The sequence below is a fragment of the Silene latifolia genome, chromosome 4 (assembly GCF_048544455.1).
Source record: "Silene latifolia isolate original U9 population chromosome 4, ASM4854445v1, whole genome shotgun sequence".
Taxonomy (NCBI): Eukaryota; Viridiplantae; Streptophyta; class Magnoliopsida; order Caryophyllales; family Caryophyllaceae; genus Silene; species Silene latifolia.
Window position 1 is genome coordinate 90,949,790 of NC_133529.1, and position 15,309 is coordinate 90,965,098.

The following is a 15,309-nucleotide window of genomic DNA, read 5'->3' on the forward strand; positions in this document are numbered from 1 at the left end:
TTCTTCTACCCATTGGATTCTTTTGCATGCATGAATTTTGATTGTTTTCGACTTGTAATTTGAAATGTCTACCATATTAGATTGCGGGCACACTCTCATGAGTCGAGGATAGGTGAGTGTTACTCACATAAAAATCCTTTTACATATAATGAGTATTGAGTGAATCGTGACAGTCCAAAGTCAAAAAGATCATGCAAGAGCAAAAAAGTTCATACATAGTCATTCATGCTACGCCGTCATATAAATCTCATCCATGTTTTTGCATTATTCCTTATTCCCATGTTGTTCCGGGTTTGGAATCATTATGCTTTAGCTTGTTTTAGGATATTGCAATTGATGGGATATTGTTTCTTGCTTGGGAACAAGCAAGAGTTTAGCTTGGGGAGTTTGATGTGTCCATTTTATATATGATTTTACCCCCTATTGTAGCTATATTTTACATGTCATTTGTACTAATGTTAGTGATTATATGAGCTAATTCCATGTTCTAGTTGTATTTGCTTGTTTTCATTGTGTTTTGTAGGAAATTAAGTTTTTAGTAGCCTATTCCCGTCAAAGTAGCAAGCACTCGAGTTCATGAGGCTAACAAGACTAAGCATGACCGCGGAAGAGTGTTTTGGTGAATTCCAAACCCTTGTAGGAAGCATGGAGCTTGGGTTAATGAATAAGTGAAAAAATGAAAGTCAAGTCCAAAAGAAAGTCCAAAGACCAAGTCAATTGAGAAGCTTAGGATGCCAAATGATGCAATTAACCGGGTGATTAAGGAGCTTAATGACGGAGCATGGGATACCTTGTGATGATCAATGAGGAATTAAAGCAATAAATTGGAAAACCTACGACCCTGATCGGGGTGGCCATGCCTCGATTGGGGCTACCTTGCTCTATGGATTTTACTTTATGCCACTATTTTACTATAAATAGGGGCCTCAATCCATCATTATAGGATATCTTTTTACATCTCTTTATATCTTTTTACACTCTCGTACACCTTTCATATAGCCTTAAGCATAAATTCTCTCTAGTTTTCATTAGTTTACATATTGTTAAGCATTTCCTTTGTTAAACAATTCAAGTTAAGCATTTGGTTCTAAGTAATACAATCTTTCCTTTCAAGTTTATTTGGGTTTCATATTGTTTTCTCATTGCTCAAGTTCCAATTTCTTTATTTCGGTGATTTCGATTATAGTTTATTTCGTCTTAGCATTTTCCATTATCGTTGTTTTATAATTTACATTTTAGTTATTAACATTTCATATTAGTTTGTTATTTCATACTACTATCAAGTTATTATCATCACTAATTTATCACTAACATTTCATGTTACATTTCTCATCTTTAGCATTTCACTAATTTATATGTTATTTTTATTTAGTTTATTAATAATTAATAATATTTCATTTTGTTATAATTCCATTTTTATCATGTTTATCATTTCATACATTGTTGTTAGTTTCATTTCCACTATGAGTGAGTAGTTTCATATGTCTAGGGAATATGGAAGCCATGCATGATTAATATTTTTAAATGTTGAATTAGATTGATGTAATATTGTTTAATTGTTTCTATCACATGTTTGCATAGTTTTGATTAATCTTTGTTTAGAGGCCATAATCATTGATTATGTTTGTTAATTCGTTCTATAAGTCGAGAGGCACAGAATCGAATTTGACTAAAAATGAACACCGGGTAGGAATTATTAAGAGCCTCCTTAGCTCGGTTAAGGAGACGTCCTTAATACGAGTTATTGCCCTATTAGCTCTGAACTGGACATCGCGGAGAGTATATAGAACGTGAGTAGTTAGCGTGGATGTTGTTTGTGGTCTAACTGTGTGGTGTGTTGTTTGTAAGCCTGAAGGTAAAGATTCAAAGTTACTGTATTGACAAGTGACGGAATGTGTTTTTGATGAAGGAGAAGTGTATGATGTAGAAACTGAGAATGAGGAAGTAATGATAAATTAAAATGTATGTTGTGAAAATTTGATAGGAATGACGAAGTTGAATACATGAATTGGTTGCAGGACAAAAGTTACGAGTCTTAGCTCGTGATTGTTGAATACAAATTATTAAGGAGTAGTTATGAACCACATGTCTAACGACCGTATTGTTGTCAATCGACAAAGAGAATTATACGACTAAGTGTTGATCGACATAAGCCTGTTGTCGATCGACAAAATTAAAACTAAATTTTGCAACATGACTGTTCTGTGTCGATTGAGTGGTCCAGTGACATACTGGTGGTCGATCGACACATACACTTCGATCGATCAGCAGTTTGTCTGGTTGATTTTACGTATGCTATTATCCTTAGTTATGCATGTCTAAACGTGTTTCTGCTGGGAATTGGTGAGACTGGAAAAGGAAATGTTAGTCAGTATAATATTACTTATAGTCTCCCGATTCACGGATAACCCCCTTTTGACTCTAGGATTAGTAACACCCCTCCCAGTCAAAGGATAGATAATGGGTGATGTCCATTATGTCGTGAATACTTGCACATTGCTTGTATTCACTGGGGAATAATCTTGGGCCCAAGCAAGGATCACCATATTCCACACTTCTGGTTACGGGGCACTTGACTAAACCAGCAAGATGGTTTCACTAGCATAGACCCTTTTAGAAGATTGACCTAAACATAGAAGAGTCTAAGAGTATACATATTAATATGCGAATGACAATTTGCTAATTGTTTATCCTCTGCGTCATTTTCGAATTTTTTTATTCGATTTAAAAATCATTTTTTTCTCGAAGCCCACTTTCAAAATAGCATGATTTTAAAACTCGGAATTGCAGTGTGTAACCGAAGGACAGTCACTATTTGAGAAGAAAATAAGATTTAACTTGACTTGTAGGATAATAATGCAACAAGTTTTAGTAATTTGGTAAAAATAGCAAATGGCATCCTAAAATCATGAAAATTTGTGGAAAGACTCCTTACTTTATAAATTTGATCAGAGCCAAATTTCAGGATTTTTGAAACATTCTAAGTATTTTTAATAAATTCAACAAGGTAGCCTGACAGATGAATATCCTGACAGTTTGACCTGGATGAAGTGATTTATGAATTGGATTGAAAAAAGGATATAACTATGAAATGAAACCCCCAAAAAATACTCACAGGAGACTAAAGATTATAGTTTAACAAATTTAAGACTGAAAGTCAACAACTTGGCACAGGATTAAAGGCTCAAACTTGAAACAACACAACTGTACTAATCCACATCAAGGCACAGGATTAATCTAATTATGCCAACAGACTTTGTTCAATTAACTACAGCAATGCGCAAGTTAATTAACAGGCCTATACTTAACTACAGGAATGCACAAGTTGATTTTTGATTGAGAGAATTCTCAAGGTTAAATTTTCATTCATCAAAAGTCTGCCTGTCATCAGAGGAGACACAGGTCCTTATATAGGCCTTGTCTTGAGTTACAATTCGAATGTTTCACATCCAAGGGCTACAAATCCATCCAGGAAATACATGATATAAAAATAAATATTTTACAAACTGACTCAACTAAGGGAAAAGTGAAAATAATGGGGCAAACAGGTGAATGTCAGTCCCCCTTTGGTTGTTTCTAGTGCAGGCTTCAAGTTGTTTCTTTCTTTAGAGTTTCCAAACTCTAATGGTTTTTGTTGGCTAGTAAAAAGATGTTGGGTGAAAGTGTTTACCCTCCAATTGGCTTGAGCTCCCAACTATGGTCTTTGCTTGAGCATTTCAGGAAATTTGCTTTTTGTGACAGTGACATTCCATCTATCGAATGTACCTTCCTTTTGCCTTATTATTTTACTACTAATACTAACTGACTAGGCTGAGTTTAACCCTGGATTTTAGCCACCAGTTAAGCTTAGTTAAGGGCTCTATCAGCTGGCCAAATTGACAGCTGATAATTGGACCTAGTTAGCCTCTTTGAGACTTGTGTTGGAGCTAGTTCAGGCTGTGCTTGGCTTGAGCTTGATCCAGGGTTAGAATCAGTGGAGTGCTGCTGATTTGCACCTGCTGCAGTATCCCCAAGTTGAAAAGACTTTGGCCTCAAGCTTGACTCCTCCTCATCACCAATTTCACCATAGTATGGACTTAGATCCCAAACATTGAAGGTTCCATGAACACCATACTCACCAGGAAGATCAACCTTGTATGCATTTGGACTAATTTTTTTAATGACTTCAAAAGGACCCTCAGCTCTTGGCATTAATTTGTTCTTTTTCCTAGCTGGAAATCTTTTCTTTCAGAGATAGATCCACACCAAGTCTCCTTACACAAATTCTTTCTTCTTTTTTGGGACCTTGGCCTGCTTCTGATATGTCTCATTGGCCTTTTCAATCTGCCTTTTGACTGCAGTATGTAGTTTGAGCATCTGTTCTGCCTGTTTCTTAGCATCATAGTTCATTTCTTCCTTTGGTACACTTGATATGTAACACCCCGTATTAAACCACTACTGATTAATTAACTTAATTATATAGATCTGCTTTTATAATTTTCTACACATATTTTAAATTGTTTTCGTTACATTTCCATTTAAATTTAAATTACTCGTACATCGTACAAACAATTTCGTTACTTTTACTTTTGATCTAAAAGATTTACATAATGTAACACCCCGTGTTAAACTGCTACAAATTAATTTGATTTAATTACAATTAAAACAACTTTTATAATTTCCCAATTATATTAAGTTACGTTTATCTCAATTCGTTCTCAATTTAAATTTATATAAATGATTTCGTTTATTTTAATTATAATCAAAAGCTTGTCTTAAATAAAAATATGATGACAATCGTTACCCTATTCGATAATGTTTCCTCACATCACCCCAAACATTTATCACACTCATTTTATAGTGTATCAAACATTTGGCTATGTCAACCTTGCTTCTCCTGTTTTCCCTGCATGTAATTTTGTCATTTCCACTATACACATTCACATGCCTTCTATAGTTCACATGTTTCCTGTAACTTCACTTGTATCTCTTCCCCCTTCTTATATCTTGTCTTTACCATTACACTTTTACAAGCATCCTGACCAACAACCTTGTAATAATCAGCCACACCATTTCTTACCTTCGTGACAGCAACCCATATCCGAATCGGTACCGACACCAACTCGCCTTCACTATCGCTGTGAGGCCCTCTCCTCCGTTCTCACACCCCTGCTTCTCATCCCTATTTCAAAACAGAAGCCACGGCCAACACATCACTATCAACCAACCTAACCACCCTCATCGACCATCTTTCGTTGCTCTGACCTACACCTTGCTCCGTCCTCCTATCCCTCTGTTTACCCCTGTTTCGAAAACAGAAACAATGGCCTATCGCCTCCGTCACCACGACCCACCTTTAACCTGAACATCACCCTCCACTCCAACTACCATAGATCGACACCAATGCCGCATCCCTGCACTGCCACGACCACCATTCATCACACCATCAGATTCGTTAATCGTACCTGTTACTCACTCGTGCATCACCTCGGCATTCACCATCACCGGAGCACCAAACTCGGGTCACCCGAACTCTGACCGTCGCTTTACTCCATTGTGCGTCTCCTGGTCTTTCCCTGTTTCGATTGACTGGGGCCGCTAACCTTCTCCACCTCCGCCTCAACCACTATCAACCATGCCCACATCCTCATCCTCGTCGCCGTTGAAGCATCACGACCACCGTAAGTCAGCCTCCCTTGATCGTATTTTTCTTTTCGTCCTTCCCTTGTCTCCGCCTTTCTGATCTACTCTTACCATTCCTCCTTGTTTTGTTCTTCCACCGCCGCCACAGGACCATTGTCGGACCCGACGTTGACGCCTCGCCCTCTGTTGCTATCAATGCCGCTGCAGATTTCAGAAATTAGTGAGTAATGGTGACTTAATCCCTAAATCGGTTTGGGGATTGCTGAGTTTTATGTTAAATCAGTTATACTCGGTGCCCCTTTCTTTTAATGATACGGGTTTGACCCGATTTATTAATTTGACCTTTTGTAATGCAAGGTTTGCTTGACGAGTTTTGGATTTGGACTTCTTTGGCCATAATGACGGATTTAAGTCGGATTTGTGACTTTATTAATAACGATTAATTTTTAATAAATCGGATTAATAAACACATCCACTTATTTCACTAACTTCGGTAACCCGACCTTCTTCTATCCCTCCTTAATTGTACAAGACTCGTTATGCTAATGTTAATCAATATGTTTAAATATGAATTCCGTAACTTGTTTGACTGCAAAAATATGATTAGAAATACTAGACCGCTAAATTATTAACAATGGCATGAAATATACATATGCGCTAGTTAATTACTCAATTAGTTGGATTTGTATGTTAAAATTTCATGATACCAAGTGATTTATCGTTGTGCTATTTTCTCACCTAGAAATATGATTAGGAAATATAATTGAGTATTATCTTAATTGGCTACATTTATTTACGGTCGTGTGATGTATGTTCCGATATGTTACCTTATGATTTTTGCACTCACTTTATTAAGTAGTACGTATTCTATTGAGATGTTAACCTTTAAATGAGTAAAAGCATATTAGCTATTAACCACTAGCCTAAAAGAATTATACCTTTCCTCTTTAAATATAGCTAAGGCTAGAATTGATAAGTTTAAATTTTATTTAATTATTAAAGTTTAATTACAACTCTTTTAAAGGTTTGAAAATTTCAAGTATTCGTAAATGTTTTCAAAATGAAAATGGTTTATATGATTTAAACATTTCTCCAAATTACCAGGTAAGTTATTCTGAGATAATTTATAACTTTTATTTGATAAAAGCATTACTCTTATAGTTTGTTATGTTAAGATATTTGAAATAATTCAGTAGTACTTCCAAATGATTTACATAAAATGTTTATTAAATAACCAAATTTTATTAAAAAGAAGATTGAATAAGCTCTTTAAAAAAAACGAAGCATAAACTTAAGCTTATTATAGTAAAAATCTAAATGCCTTTCCTCGAATAAAGAATTTAGAAATAATAGATTTCAAATAAGTTTTGCCAAATCCTAAAGATTTCAGAAAAAGATGAATCAAGATGAATTTATGCGTGTTTACACCTCTTGTTCAAAAGCTTCTAGCACTCTGGGATATGTCCCTTAAATGGGACCGCTGAGACCAGTATATCAGTAAACGGTAACCTAGCTATGCCTCTTAGATGAGACCTCTGAGCCAAGTACCATTGTATTGTTGATATGTTGGGATGGTCTGCATACCGACGTATCATCGTCTCTATGAGACACCTGTGAGTCTTTCGTGTTACATGTTGGGCGCTACCTTGGTAAGGTTTGGGGATCGACGTGACGGAAGAATGCTTAGAGAGCTTATGCTATACAAGTACGGACATCACATCCCGAAGTTGCATGTGGAGGAATTGTCGTTAGGATGGTAGTCGACCAACTGCCACTGAGGAGCTGCGTGTTCCAAGAAGTTGTGGAGTGGGTATATGCGCATATATTGACAGGAGCTTGATCAGCTTTACTACCTTTCAGATATCTTGGCAATTATTATTTCACGGTTGCGATCGTGTGCAGACCTTGACGGTTGCGATTGTCTTGGTGCCTCGAAGTGTATGGGACATGTCACTTAAATGGGACCTCTGAGACCATCCATTAGTAGTCTATTCTTCCCCACGGTTCTGGTTGTTAAACCAAGTCAATTTAAATGTCCGGTCCTACTGAGCGCTACGGGTGAGATGTAAACCTCCTAGAATCGGTATGATTGGCGGGATTGATGTTCACATTCGTACATAAGGTGAGATGCAAGCCGTGAGTATGCGTGTGATATTAGTAGTCACGTCCCGTGGTTATTTGTTAAGAAAACATAGGTTTTTAAAAGAAATGACTACAGTTTTTACTCATATGATGCATGTTAGACTTATCGATGAAATTGCTTTATGGTGAATAATGTTAATGTATGATAAAGGAAGATCAAGGTAATAATGTCACATGTTTGGTGATTGGAACTTGTGGTGCTCACATATGCTTAACCTTGTATTCACCGTCTATAAGTGTTGTTGTGTTACTAAAATGGTTTCTTAATATCTTTCAGTAATATTGTTGTATCATTTGAATATCAAGAATGTTATGATAAGAGAACTTATGTGATATATGCTTTATGTGATTCTTATTTATGCATTTCATTTCCATTCGCATGCCTGCTTTTGAATAATTAAGGCGATGATAGGAGAATGGTTAGGTTACTGTCACTCAGCGACTTTTGTTTTAAATGTTTTTTAGGTACCAAGAACGAGTTAGATGGAGACACCCTTAAAGGGCATTCTGGGTTATGAGAGGAGCTTCAAATGTTGGTTTAATTTGTAATTAAATCTCTGGACTAAATTATTTAGTCATGTGTAAGTGATCCATGACGATCTGGATTCATTTTTATAGCAATGACTTAGTTTTATTCCGCTTTTATCCCTTAATTAAGTCTTTAAAAATCCGGGTTGTTACATGATAGATCTAAGGGCATTAAAGGATTACCCCATAGACCACCTCAAATGGAATGTGACCTATTGAAGATGCGCGTGCCCTTTTGAAGGCAAATTCAGCCTGAGACAACTTTTAATCCCAATCCCTCAGTAACTTGTTAACAATGCACCTCAATATCCTTCCCAAAGTTTTATTTGTAACCTCAGTTTGGCCATAATTTTGTAGATGGTGAGATGTACTAAACAGTAGCCTGGTGTTTAGCAGCCTCTACAAGGTCTTCCACAAATAGCTCATGAACTTTACATCCCTATCAGATAAAATGGTTTTTGGAACACCATGTACCCTGACTATCTCTTTTAGTAGATCTCAGAAATGCTTGCAGCATCCTCAGTCTTCTTGCAAGCTATGAAATGAGCCATCTTGCTAAACCTGTCAACAACTACTATCACAAAGTCGTTGCCCCTTTGAGTCCTAGGCAATGCCATTATGAAATCCATGCTGACATCCTCCCAAGGTTTGTTGGGCACTATTAATGGAATATAAGGGCCAGCTTGGAAAGAACTCTTTGCCTGTTATCAAATAGAACATCTACTCAGTGGAGTTTGGACATCTCCCATCATCATGGGTCAATAGAATTGATCCTGCAATATTTCTAATGTCTTTTGAACCCCAAAATGTCCTCCTAGCCCACTAAAATGGACCTCTTTGATCAGAAAATCCATGTAGGAGCCCCTTGGAACACACAGCTTATTCTCATGAAACAGGAACCCCTTCTGGAGTAAGAACTTGGTTCCCTAAACCCTAGTCCCTTCATTTTGGATTTGCCAGTCCTCATAGAAATCAGGGTCATCTTTGTACAACTTCTTCATGAATTCAAACCCAAGGATTCTTTGTTTCATGACTGTCAGCAAGGAATGCCTCCTTGACAGGGGATCAACAACAATGTTCTGCTTCTCTTCATTGTATTTTCTTGAGAATGTGAAGGACTGCAAGAACTCAACCCATTGAGCATGCTTGTGATTTAGGTTGTGCTGGCCACTGATGTAGTTCAATGCCTTATGATCAGAGTGAAGCACAAAAAGGTTTGGGCTTAAGATAATGGCTCCAATGCATGAGAGCCTTGACAAGAGCATAAAATTCCTTGTCATAAGTAGAATAGCCCAGCTTGGCTCCACTCAATTTTTCACTGAAATAAGCAACAAGATTCCTTTCTTGAATCAACACAGCTCCTATGCCAACACCACTAACATCACATTGTACTTCAAACAGGCAGTTAAAGTCAAGTAACCTAAGGATAGGAGCCTCACACAGTAATTTCTTCAGGAGCCTGAATACTTGCTGAGCATTCTCAGTCCACTTGAACTCCCCTTTCTTCATACATTCAGTGATATGAGCTGCAATAGCACTGAAATTCTTAATAAACCTCTTGTAGAATAAGGTCAGGCCATGGAAATCCCTCACTTCTGTAATGCTCTTAGGAGTGGGCCAAGACTTAGCTGCCTTAATTTTATCTTGGTCCACATAAATCCCTCTCCCATAAACAATATACCCTAAGAGCTTCAGTTTAGCTGACAAGAATGTACACTTCTCCAGCTTGCCAAACAAGTTGCTATCCCTTAGAATCGTGAACACAGTTTCAAGGTGATTTAGATGCTCTTCTATGGTCTTGCTGTTAATTAGAATGTCATCAAAATATACCACAACAAAATTTCCCAAACAAGGCCTCAATACCTCTGTCATAAGTCTCATAAAGGTGCTTGGTGCATTTGATAACCCAAATGGCATGACCAACCATTCATAAAGTCCTTGTTTAGTTTTGAAGGCAGTCTTCCACTCATCACCTTCTCTTATCCTTACCTGATGGTACCCTTGCTTGAGATCAATTTTAGAAAACATCCTAGCACCACTCAACTCATCCAACATGTCATCCAATCTAGGTATAGGGAACCTATATTTGACTGTGATGTTGTTGATGGCCCTGCTATCAATGCACATCCTCTAGGTGCCATCTTTCTTTGGAACCAGCAATGCTGGCACAACACAGGGACTCAAGGATTCCCTCACAAATCCTTTATCCATTAGTTCTTCAATTTGCCTCTGCAATTCCTTTATAGCTTCAGGAACACACCTGTATGCAGGTCTTTTAGGGAGTACAGATCCTGGTACAAGCTCAATCTAGTGCTCAATGCCTCTCAGTGGTGGCAATCCTCTTGGTAATTCAGTAGGGAACACATCCTGATAATGTTCAATCAAAGGCTTAACCTCTACAGGAACCTGAGGCTCCTCCTTTTCTTCAATTTCTTTTGATAACAAGACAATAATAGGTTGCTTTTGCTGAAGCTCTTTGATCATCTAAGCCTCAGATAAAAATAAAACCTCATTAAGCCCTTCAGTCACACTGGGACTCCCATAGTTTTTTTGGTTATGAGGTAGAGGAGTCAGTGTAATTTTCCTACTACCCTGTTTGAAGGAATAAGTATTGCTTCTCCCCTAGTGGGCTGAATTCTTGTCAAACTCTCATGGCCTGCCTAACAGAAGGTGACAGACATGCATAGGTACCACATCATATAGGATCTCATCCTTGTATACATTTCCAATTGAGAATGGCAACAGACATTGCTGTTCAACTCTGACCTCAGCTCCTTTATTTAACCATCTGAGCTTGTAAGGGTGTGGGGGCTCTTGTGTGCTGAGATTCAGTTTCTCAGTTAGGGTAACAGATGCCGTATTAGTGCAACTCCCCTCCCCCCCTAATAATTAAGTTGCAAACCCTCCCTTGAATGGTACACCTACTCCTGAAAATAAGGGACCTTTGGTCCTCTTCCAAAGGTGCTTGCTGAGAATGCATAACCCTCCATAAAACCAGATTATGGCCAGTGTCAGGGTGAGCCATGACCACATCCTGGCTTGTTCCTTCTTCAACAACTGCTTCTTCCACCATAGGATTCTCCTGTTCATACTCAACCATTCCTTCCCTTTCCCATTCTTCCACTTCCACTGCTGTCATAACCTTCTTTGAAGGACAATCCTTTATGAAATGACAATAACCCTGACATTGGAAACACTTGATCCTGTTTTCAGTGGGATTTGGGTTAGGCTTTTGGTTCAGGACTCCACTTCCCTCATCAAAGGTGGGTTGGGTTGCTAGTTTGGGTATCTCGCCAATCTTGACACCAGTGTAAGGCTTGTACACATGCCTAGCAGCAGGTTTAGATACTGTGGGTTTAGCCTTCCCCATTTTCTCAACTCTCAATGACAGGTTATGTTGGAGTATGTGTCCTCAACAATAGTGTGATCACATGATTTAATATCATAACTAAATCTCATATTAAGAATACATAAGGGATGATTCATTAATATAGTCAACTGATCAACATTAATCGGTAACGATTGGCTTGCTAGAGTTTGACGTTACCGTCGTAGGACGGTGGTGGTCAGTTGATCCCTTAAGGTCACACCTAAATGATGATGCCCTTATCAGTAAAGTTAATTAGTTGTATGTTGATACAAATTAATTAATTCCTTAAATAAGAACAATTTATATGTATAAGAGAAAATATCTATCTTATTGTAATGTGATTAAATAAGATTCGATTTAGTGAATTAATATGTTAATTTACTAAATTATGTTGAGGTTTTATACATATTTCGAGGTAGAGGTAATTAGTTATTTACATTTACAAAAGGTTGTAAATTTAACTAACTAGCTATTATGGGACCCATTATATGTTGATATAATGGTAAAATATTACTCAATAAGTTGACTGGATATATGTTTATTAATTTGTCATATAATTGTTGTATGATCAAATTAATATTTAATTATGAAAGATAATGAAACATAAGACTTATAAGCATTTGTGGGACAAATATTATAAGACAATAATAGACCCATATACACTAAGTGTACCGTCCAAAACCATAAGCATGCTAGAGTTTTGGTTTTTGTCATTTAGTTGTTGGATAGATTCTCCAACATCTTATGACACACTTTAATAAAAGCCTACTACCTACACTATTTGCATAAGACAAATGAGAAGAGAAAAATGTTGAGCATGGATTAAAGTAGCCGGACCATATAAGAACACACAACACTTTGTTGTTCTTAATTTTTCCTCACTTGTTCTCTCTAAAAGATGCATATATTCATCACATGCAAAAACCTCTCTCTTGTTCATAGTTTTTCCTCTAAACACTTGAGAAGTTTGATCCAAATTGTTCAATGAGATTACTAATATTATTAGTGTAATATGAGTATTAGTAATCAATTTCAAGGTGTTGTTGATGTTGCTCAACACCTTGAAGAAGTAGTCGAAAGCCTGTTCATTGTGATGATAAAGATCTTCAATAGACCTTTGCACTTGTTGTTCTTCATGGTGGTCTTGGGTCATAGCATTACCGATATAGGGATTGAATATCCCCTCAAACTCATCATCCTAAAGACCGCATACTTCATCTACTTGTTCCCCAATAATATCACGAGTTGATGAGGACAACTCTCCTTCCTTCTTGTCATTATGGTTAATGAGGCCTCCTTCTTCTCTTGTCATGAGTGGTGGTGAGCTATTCAAGCTCTCATTCTTGAAACTTCCTCATTCCTTGGACGGAGCATCTTCCACTTTCTCTTTCCATATGGGTGGTGATTCTTTACCGATAGCTTGTTCTTTGCATTGAGATGCCAACTTCTTCCTATCACTTTCTCGGCTATAATGATCAACCATGAAACATGGCTCATGCAATCGGGGAGCTCTCATTTTCTTGTCAAGATTAAAAGTAATTGTTTCATCTCCCACTTCAAGGGTAAGTTCTCCATGTTTCACATCAATCACCGCTCCCGCGGTGTGTAAGAAAGGTCTTCCTAAAATGATAGGAATGTTGGAGTCTTCTTCCATGTCAACAATAACAAAGTCCACCGGGATGAAGAACTTGCCAATTCTTACCGGCACATCTTCCCATATCCCTAAAGGTGTCTTCGTAGATCGATCCGCCATTTGAAGTGTGATATTAGTGCACTTGAGTTCTCCCATTCCTAACCTCTTGCTTAACGAATATGGCACGACACTCATGCTTGCCCTAAGGTCACATAGAGCTTTGTTGGTTGTGGTGTCGCCAATGGTACATGGAATAGAGAAGCTTCCCGGATCCTTTAGTTTTGGAGGTGAACTTCCTTGTATGATGGCACTACTCACTTTAGTGAAAGCAATAGTCTCAAGCTTCCGGATGGATTTCTTCTTTGTAAGAATATCTTTCATATACTTAGCATAGGCCGGGACATGATTGATTAATTCCGTAAATGGAATTGAGACTTCCAAGTTCTTGATAATCTCCATAAACTTCCCAAGTTGGTCATCAAACATAGGCTTGGCTTGACGACTTGGAAAAGGAAGTCTAATCTGAATAGGCTCCTTCTCTTTGGCCTTTTCTTCATCCTTCTTTGAAGCTTCTTGAATGGTGGGTTCTTCTTCTTTAGAGTTTTCAACAACTCTTTCCTTGTCACTAGTATTCACAACATCTTCATCAACGGGCCTCTTCGGCCCATCATACCTTGTACCACTCCTTAAATGGATGACACTCACCGATTCTTGTCTTGGGGGATTACCTTGAGGTGGTAATTGCCCCTTTTGTCTTTGAGAACTTGAAGATGCCAATTGGGACATTTGGGTCTCCAACATCTTTGTGTGAGCTAGGATGTTGTTGATGGTGATGTCTTTTGCTTGGCTATCCTTTTGCATTTGAGTGAAAAACTCTTGTCGGTTCTTTTGCATTTGGAGGACCGCTTTTTGAACATCAAAACCTTGGTCATTTGTTTGATTGTATGGAGTTTGGTTTTGGTAACCTTGGTTTTGATTGTAAAAGGGTCTTTGAGCTTGGTTTCTCATTAGAGGTGGGGTGTATGTTGTTTGAGGGTTTTAAACATTTTGGCTTTTTTATGAGAAGGTGGGATGGAATTTGGTGTTTTCATTGTAATAGTTGGAATAAGGGGTACCACTCTTGTATGCTTGGAAAGCATTCACTTGTTCCCCTACATTCACTTTGGTCATGTCCCAAAGTTCCACAACTCTCACATACTCCACTTGGAATTGATGAAGATGCCACCATGGCATTCACATGTTGCTTAGATTTGGAGGCTTCTTTGAGCTTAGCCATAGCCTTCTCAAACTTCAAATTAATGGTATCAATATGAGCACTAAGTTAAGCACCCAATTGAGTAATAAAGTCCACTTCATGCTTTCCTCCTCTAGTAGCCTTCCGAGGTCTACTATATTGTGAGTTATGGACCGCCATTTCCTCAATTTTGTTCTGTGTTTGATTATCATCAACTTCGGTAAACATACCATTTGATCCCATATTGAGAATGTTTCGGGAGTCTTCACATAGACCATTCCAAAATTGTTGTACCAAGAACCACTCGCTAAGTCCGTGATGAGGACATGAGCGGCAAGTTCCCTTGAATCGCTCCCAAGCTTCATACAAAGATTCTTCGTCCCTTTGTTTGAACCCGATGATTTGGGCTCTTAGTATGTTAGTCTTTTCCGGAGGGTAGAACTTTTTGTAGAAATCAAGTGCCAATTTATTCCAAGAGTCAATACCAAGAGTAGCCTTATCAAGGCTCTTTAACCCTTGTTTTGCGGTACCAATCAAAGAAAAAGGAAATAAAACCCATCGAATTTGGTCTTGAGTAACTCCGGTTTGAGAAATCACATCACAAAAGTCATAAAAAGTCTCTATATGAGAATGAGGGTCTTCACTAGGCATCCCCCCAAATTGGCTTCTTTCGACTAATTGTATAAATGCGGATTTTGCAATGAAATTACCGATTAAATGTTGTGGTGTGGGAGTACCAATTGGTAGGTTCTCCTCGGTTGGTACGGAATGTGATGAAAA

The 15,309-nt window shown here is 37.8% G+C and overlaps 1 non-coding gene across 1 annotated transcript; it reads left to right on the forward strand.

Annotated features, from left to right (window-relative positions):
- Positions 1–14,839: 14,839 nt before the first annotated feature.
- On the forward strand, positions 14,840–14,946 carry LOC141654472 (small nucleolar RNA R71). Its single transcript, XR_012548031.1, has one exon. It is a non-coding gene; the product is annotated as a small nucleolar RNA R71 (small nucleolar RNA).
- The last annotated feature ends 363 nt before the right edge of the window (positions 14,947–15,309 follow it).